Raw genomic sequence first — 7,274 nt, 5'->3', positions numbered from 1 at the left:
ACTATTTAATAGTTCATTTCTAAATGTAATTTCCTGGTATCCATAGAATTAATTCTGTAGTATCTTTAAACATCAGTTTTAAGGACAAGATAGAAAATGCATGAAAGGGAATCACTTGTCTTTCAACCTGTTGAAACTTGTTGAAAGAGGACACAGTCAACACACAGAAATCTGCAATGCCAAAACACTCGTGGGCTAGAAGTTTGCACTCATTTTAAAATACCTACCTTTTCATTGGGTTTTTATTTCACACAAAACATCTTAATCATCTTTGTACCTTTCCCCCATCTGTACCCTCCCACCCTCCACTGCATATGATGAATTATGTCATTTATCTTAAGGCCTACCAAGCCAAGTTAGTGTCCCCAGATGTCCACTGGGGTCTAGTTAGCCTAGCTAGTCACTCCTTTAAAGATCACCTGTCCTTCACCCAGCAGTTATCAGATGCCAATAGTTCTTCTGCTAAGATTTGTGCCTCCTGCCTATTTTGTCAGCTCTATGCTGGCATTTTGTCTGCTTGAGTTTGCATGTGTCTTGTGCATGCTGACACCATTGCTGTATGTTCATATGAGCAAGGTCCCAGGAGCCCGTAGGACTCCCTTTCCATGTGGTTATACACCTCCTCCCTGACTCTTACCTTTTAATGGTATCATTACCAAAGGGATTTCAAGCCAATAATGTATTCATCAAAAGAATATGATTTTATAATTACAAATATTCAGTTGATTTCTTCTCAGGTAGAGATTTTTTACTAGACTTTTGAGACAGAATAGACCTTAGTATCTAGGGACTTTGATACACAAAACACTGTTTTTGGTTCTATACATATTCCCTTGTACTAAGAAACAAAAGCCTAAAGCACATTACACTTTAAAATTTTCATTCTTGAAAACATTGTTGTCAACTTAGAATAATTACAAAATTTCTTCATTGTCTATCACAGAACTTATTTGCCCCCGAGAGCAACTTCTAACAAGCACTTTACCTTCCGTAGGGCTGTTCCTTTCAGAAGTGGTGAGATGCCCTGTCTCTCTAATTTTTAATATGTTCCTTTTGAAAAGGGAAATGAAGGAATAAATTTCTAGAATATGAAATTAAATGTAAATGAATTACTTTAGAGGAGCATTAATTAATTGTATTTTCATTCTTTGGGTCTATAATACACCATAGAAGTTATGCTGAGGCTAAAAATGATTCATGGTAGCATATAAGTTAATAGGCTAATGGAGTTATTACTTTACAACAATAACAGTTAGAACAATTATAATAATAGTCTGTGAGTAACACATTTTTCTTTTAAAGTTCTGTGTGATGGGGTGAGTAATACGTACAGAGGGGCTTATCTCCACTTGACAATAAATCTTTAAACAATAGAATTTACTTAAAAGAACCATACAGATTAGCTTCTATGTGTGTTAAAACAGGTTTGTTTTAATATTTGGAGTAAGGTGGATATCTTCTGTCAGTTTTAGAATAAATGGAAGTGAATTAAACCATGTTTAATGAGAGTTTGGGGACTGTGCATGAGAGTGAGACCCCACAACACTGCCATCCTCACTCAGGGCTGTGCCAAGGCAAGAGAGGGAAGTTGTATGCCACTTCTCTATTGACGAAACACTGTGACCAAGGCAGCTAATGGAAGGAAGGGTCTAAGAGGCATGGCGGCAGATGTAGTGGGAGCAGAATACCAAAACCTCACTTCTTCAAGCAGCCCAGGAAGCAGACACAGACTTGAGGGAGGATGAGGCCTGATCTTAAAGTCCACCCCCTAGTGATACCCTCCTCCAGGCTACACCTCCTAACTCTCTCTGACCAGTACCAACTGGGGACATGTGTGACCATCTCTCGGGAGCTACTCTTTGGGGCCTGACTCCTCCTCTCCCAGAATCTATCGGTACCCAACAGTCCAGCAATGGGGGAGGGGCACAAACATAAACTTTACCTCCATCACACTCCCCTGCACCCAAATAACAAATTATTCAAACTGTTGGAACAGATGGGAGTCATTCTCATTCAAACCATCACAGGGATGGAGTTTGGAGCAGAACAGGTAAGAGCTGAGGTTCACATTGAGGACTGAGAGTTAAAACAAGCACAAAAAAAGCATGTGGCACAGGAGCCCCGGAAGGACTATCACTTCCATGACACAAGCTAAGGAAAAGACCATGGACAAATGGCGATTTCATGGAGTCTTCACGAAGCTGCACTGGGCTCTCTTGGATGTATGCATTAGTTACTGTGGAGAGCGTTTGAAGACAACTACGGAAGTCCTGCTGTGTGAACACACTGCTGACAGAAATCCTAAAGATAACTTTGCAAAGCAGTTATCTACTTAGTTCATTAAAAATGAAAATTTGCTGTGAATTTAGTCCAGGGATGACACCTAGAATCTTGTGATCAGAATATACACACCTTTAAATTTATTATTGCTGTTATTATTATTATTATTATTATTATGGTTCTTTGCTATAGTTAATATTTTTCTTATACAAGTCTACATGGAGCTTCCCTACCCACTTCTGGGAGTGTTGTGAAAGAATTTGTCATTTGACTTGGTCTAATGGTCAACATCATCCAAAACCAACAACAATATGCTGCCCTTTATTAAGACCTGGATATTGTGGATCTGGAGAGATAGTTCACTGCCGAACGGCGCTAGCTGGCTGTGCAGAAGACCTGCACTCAGTTCCCAGAACCCACATGGCAACTCACAAGAGTCTGCAACTCTAGTTCCAGGGGACCCAACACCCTCTTCTGGCCTCTGTGGGCACTGCACATACTTGATGTACATACATACACATATGCACGTACATGCACATAAAATAAAAATAAATCTAAAAAAAATTACAAGAACTGGATATTGTTTTGGGCCTTTGACAGTGTATGTTTTGAAAACAGACATTTTTGGAACAGGAAGAAGAATTGATTTATGAGCCACTTTATTCTCATAAAATGAGTTTGAGTTAATGGAAGATTTATATTCTATTTAGTCTGGCTGATATTTAATTATCTAAGAAAAATATCTGCTCAAGGATTGGAGAGGTTGGATAAGGTTCCTTCTTTTATAGATTTTGCTTCAATAGGAGTCACATTTCTCTGAATTATGGGTGCAATTTCTTAGGTAACTCTTATTTGAAGGTTAATTTTTTAAAATGTGATACCAGAGGGAGAGAACATGATTCTGTAAAATGGAGCGGGGAGTTGTAGAGGAAAAGTTTATCCTTGTGCCCCTCCCCCACTGCCAAACTACTGGGTATAGATAGAGTCTGGGAGAGGGGGAGTCAGACGCCAATGAATAGCTCCAGAGAGATAGTCACACAAATGCCCCTGAGTAAACTCAGTGGGTCACAAAGCAAAACCCAAAAGTAATGAATCTGGAAAAGGGCTTGTAGGGAGGGGAGGGGGTTGGTAGGTATGAAAGAGAGATGCAAGTGAGGAGTAATCAAAAATACATACATAATGTAGATGTCAAAGAATAACTTTAATAAAAAATGTATATGCTTTTAGTTATTTGAAATATCAAGTGTTTATACTGTTGATGACTTAAATTTAAGCTAAGCTGTCTCTTAATATAGGTTAAATCTAAAACAACTTTGTCATTAATGTTGAAATACAACTTTAATTTTCTAAGTTATTTATTTTATAGCTAAGTAAATGCATAGTAGACACTATTACATCATCTGAGTGATAACTCTTTTTCTTTTTCAAAGTTTGTTTTCATTGAATTTTCATGTATTTCATATAGAATATCTCAAACAATTTTAATCATTTTTATACCTTTGTCCCCACTGGTACCCTCCCATAGCCCCCCCCCACTGGAATGCATATACTCTGTCATCCATGTTAAGGCCCACTGTGTCAAGTCAGTGTCCCCAGACACTCCCCAGCACAAGTCCATCCACTGAGGTCTAATCAGCCTATCTAGAGTCCCTTGCTTTAGGAAGATCAGCTCTTCCTCACCCAGCAGTAATCAGTTGCCAATATTTCTTCAGCTAAGATTGGGGTCTGCTGTTCATTTCCTCAGTTCTAGGCTGGGTTACTGTCTGCCTGAGTTTGCATGGGACTTTTGTATGCTAACAGTATTACCATAGAATCATATAAGCAGGGTCCCAGGAGCTTGTAGGACTCTGAAATTTGATAGACATTATTGAAACTGGTTGGTGTTTGAAAGATACAATTAATACTGTATGTTGGAGGACTGGAAACCATTTCAACAGTGTGCTCATTAAAGTGACTCATGTAGGGGCTGGAGAGAGGAGACTTGGAGATTAAGAGCACTTGCTGCTCTTGCAGAGGACTGCGGTTTGTCCCTAATACCCATATCAGCTGTAACTGCAGCTCCAGAGGATACACCAACCCTTCTCAGGCCTCTGTGGAAATCAAGATTATAGGTCATGTTTAAAGAGTGCAGGATTCTTTTACAAAACAATACAAATGGGAGAAAATGCACAAGCAATACCCAAGAAGTATTGTTTCTCACCACTGTACATAAACTTTTAACATTTACACATATAATTTATTAATAAATTAAAATACATTTTGACAGAAAGCAAGAGCAGGCTCCATGAAATGCAAAGCACTTGCTATCGCGTCTTTCTGTGTATTGTGTCATATTATAGTGTTTCCTGCTCTGCTTTCAGATAGATGATCTCCATCTGCTTCTTGCTGTGACAGATCTGTGCTGATAACTGTGCTGATATCTGTGCTGATCTGTGTGAGTTACGCTATTTCTCCTTCTGATGGAGTTATGCATTAAGGGTGAAATAACTCTCCCTCCATATTTCACACAGTGAGGGCTTGATCTTAGTTCGTGTTGCTGTGGACGGGAGACTGGGTCAGAAGACATGCACTTCAGGTGTCACCCCTTTAGGGACTTCACAGCAGAATGGACTTCCCTGCTGCCGGCAGGTGAGCTGCCGTGCTCCACGACACAAGGCCCACGGTACTGCTGAGTCACCATGCACAGGTCCACAAATGACAGAGCCAAGGGCCATGGGCAAAGTCTCTGAAATTGTTTAAGGTGTTTCCTCGGTGTTTTGTCACATTGACAAAAAGCTAATCAAGCATCTGGTGTTGAGATACCATGTTTTCTGCACACCGTAGGATAGCTGTAAACAAATGAGGCAAATGCGATACCAAGACAGGACTAGAGTAGCAAACAAACCAACCCATGCAGTGGTTTGATGGATGATTTAGAAAATTAAAACTGAACCCAGTAGTGAGTAGGGAAGACTCATGAGAAAGGTGTACTCCTTCCCCAGTATGTAAATTTGTAAAGCATTTCTCTGTTCTTCATGCTATTGAATAAAGGCAGAAAAAGAGAACTGAAAATTAGCAAAAGATAAGGGAGAGTGTGGAGTGTGGGTTTGATCCTCTGTGCGGCAGGGTCACTGGTCATGAAACACTTTTCTATCCTCGTTTCTATTTACAGAAGGAATTCTTGTTAATCCTACTGATTTTTTTCATATGAATATATCATATAGCAAACTACTAATAGTGTAAATTATCCAGAAAATATTTCTCCCTATACTTTCATCAAAAGAGCCCATTTTTTAAAAGCATTCATTCATTTGGGGGAAATATCTACCACCTCTTTATGATAGTGGATTAGAATGTGTTTGAGTTGTACCTTTGGCATGAAGCACACAGTACAGGAACTTATACCTTGCGGATGAACATTTGACATCACCCCATCTTCCCTTCCCACTCCATAATGGACCATCCACAGGAGTAGTTCCTGGCAGCCTCCTGGTCATTCAGCACTGAACGGGCAGCCTGCTTTTCCTTGTTGTGTTCTCTAGATTCTGATTGTGGCTAGTTGAGCATCAAATAATTGGATTTAAACTCAGCGGAGGAAGATTTTCATGAAGCAGTGATGGCATTCACTTTTGCACATTCTTGCCACGAATTTGAGGTTTGGGGCTTGGGCAGTGATAGGCTCCGATCTTTTCCCACCCGTTGACTGAACATCTTATTCCATTATGCCACTGTGCAGTAACTACTTGAAGTTTTAAAGATAAAGTCCCATGTTCTGAGTTGGGTTTGTTTCATGGATTGTCAGCGAAGAATTCTGCTACTTGGTTCATTTTGTTCCATTTTCTATTCATAGATTTGTCTCATCTTAACAGCAGCTGCAGTGTAATGTGTCCCGACTGTCCAGCCAGAGGAATCCCTGCGTGAGGTTGGCTTGGACACTCATTCACCATGTGTTGGCACAAGGTGCTCTGAATTCAACAGTTTTCAAATAAAACCTTGTGGGGATTCTGATGATTCTTTTTTTGGTCTTTTTTTGAGACAGGGTTTCCCTGTAGCCTCCAGCTGGCCTGGAACTCACTATGTAGACCAGGCTGGCCTTGAACTTACAGAGATCTGCCTCTGCCTCCTAAGTGCTGGGCCTATAGCAATGTGCCACCACACCCGGCTATTTTGTTTAATAACCACATGATTAGAAGAAGCATTTCATTACAGCTTTAACATATTCAGTAACAATTTCCAGGGCAAGGATACAGCTCTTTCAAAAGTGGCTGTAAATTTTTAGGTTCAGTTGAATTAATATAGTTATACAGCATTGAACTCAGTATGAGCCCTGTAAGATGTAAAATTAAATGAGTTTTTAACTTTTAAAGAAGATCTCCATTTCATTTTAAAATATACTGTTTCCTACATTTTTTTGGTCTTTTTGAGACAGGGTCTCCCTATAGCCCCAGCTGTCCTGGAACTCACTATGTAGACCAGGCTGGCCTTGAACTCAGAGATTCACCTGCCTCTGCCTCCTGAGTGCTGGGGTTAAAGGCATGCACCACCACCACTAACACTTAGATGTTTTCACATGTGTCTTTAATCTCTATGTACCTGATCATTACTAGTCACAGTTGTTTACACTCGGATCCCTGGCACCTGAGTATGGATATAAAGATGTCAGGTAGATTTCAGTGGTAATGTTTCTCACCTCTACTAATTAACATGAAGTAAATTTTTATGCTTCCTCCTCTAATATGTCATTTTTTTCATGTGTTGATTTGTGTGTGTGTGTGTATCTCATATAGAACATCCCACACAATCTTATTCATCTATATACCCAATTCCCAAATGGCACCCTCCCATAGCCCTCCCCCCACACACACTGGAGACCATATACTCTGTCATCCCTGTTACTGTCCACTGTGTTGTCAGCACTCCTTCTCTTATGGTCCTACCTCTCTTGAGCTCCTTCTTTCCCTTTATCCCTTAGGTTCTGTATATAACCTTACCTCCCCCCCACCCCTTAAAAAAAC

The sequence above is a fragment of the Nannospalax galili genome, unplaced genomic scaffold (assembly GCF_000622305.1).
Source record: "Nannospalax galili isolate Female #2095 unplaced genomic scaffold, S.galili_v1.0 scaffold645, whole genome shotgun sequence".
In the NCBI taxonomy this organism is placed as follows: Eukaryota; Metazoa; Chordata; class Mammalia; order Rodentia; family Spalacidae; genus Nannospalax; species Nannospalax galili.
The sequence above is the reverse complement of the archived record's forward strand: the minus strand, read 5'-3'. Positions refer to the sequence as shown.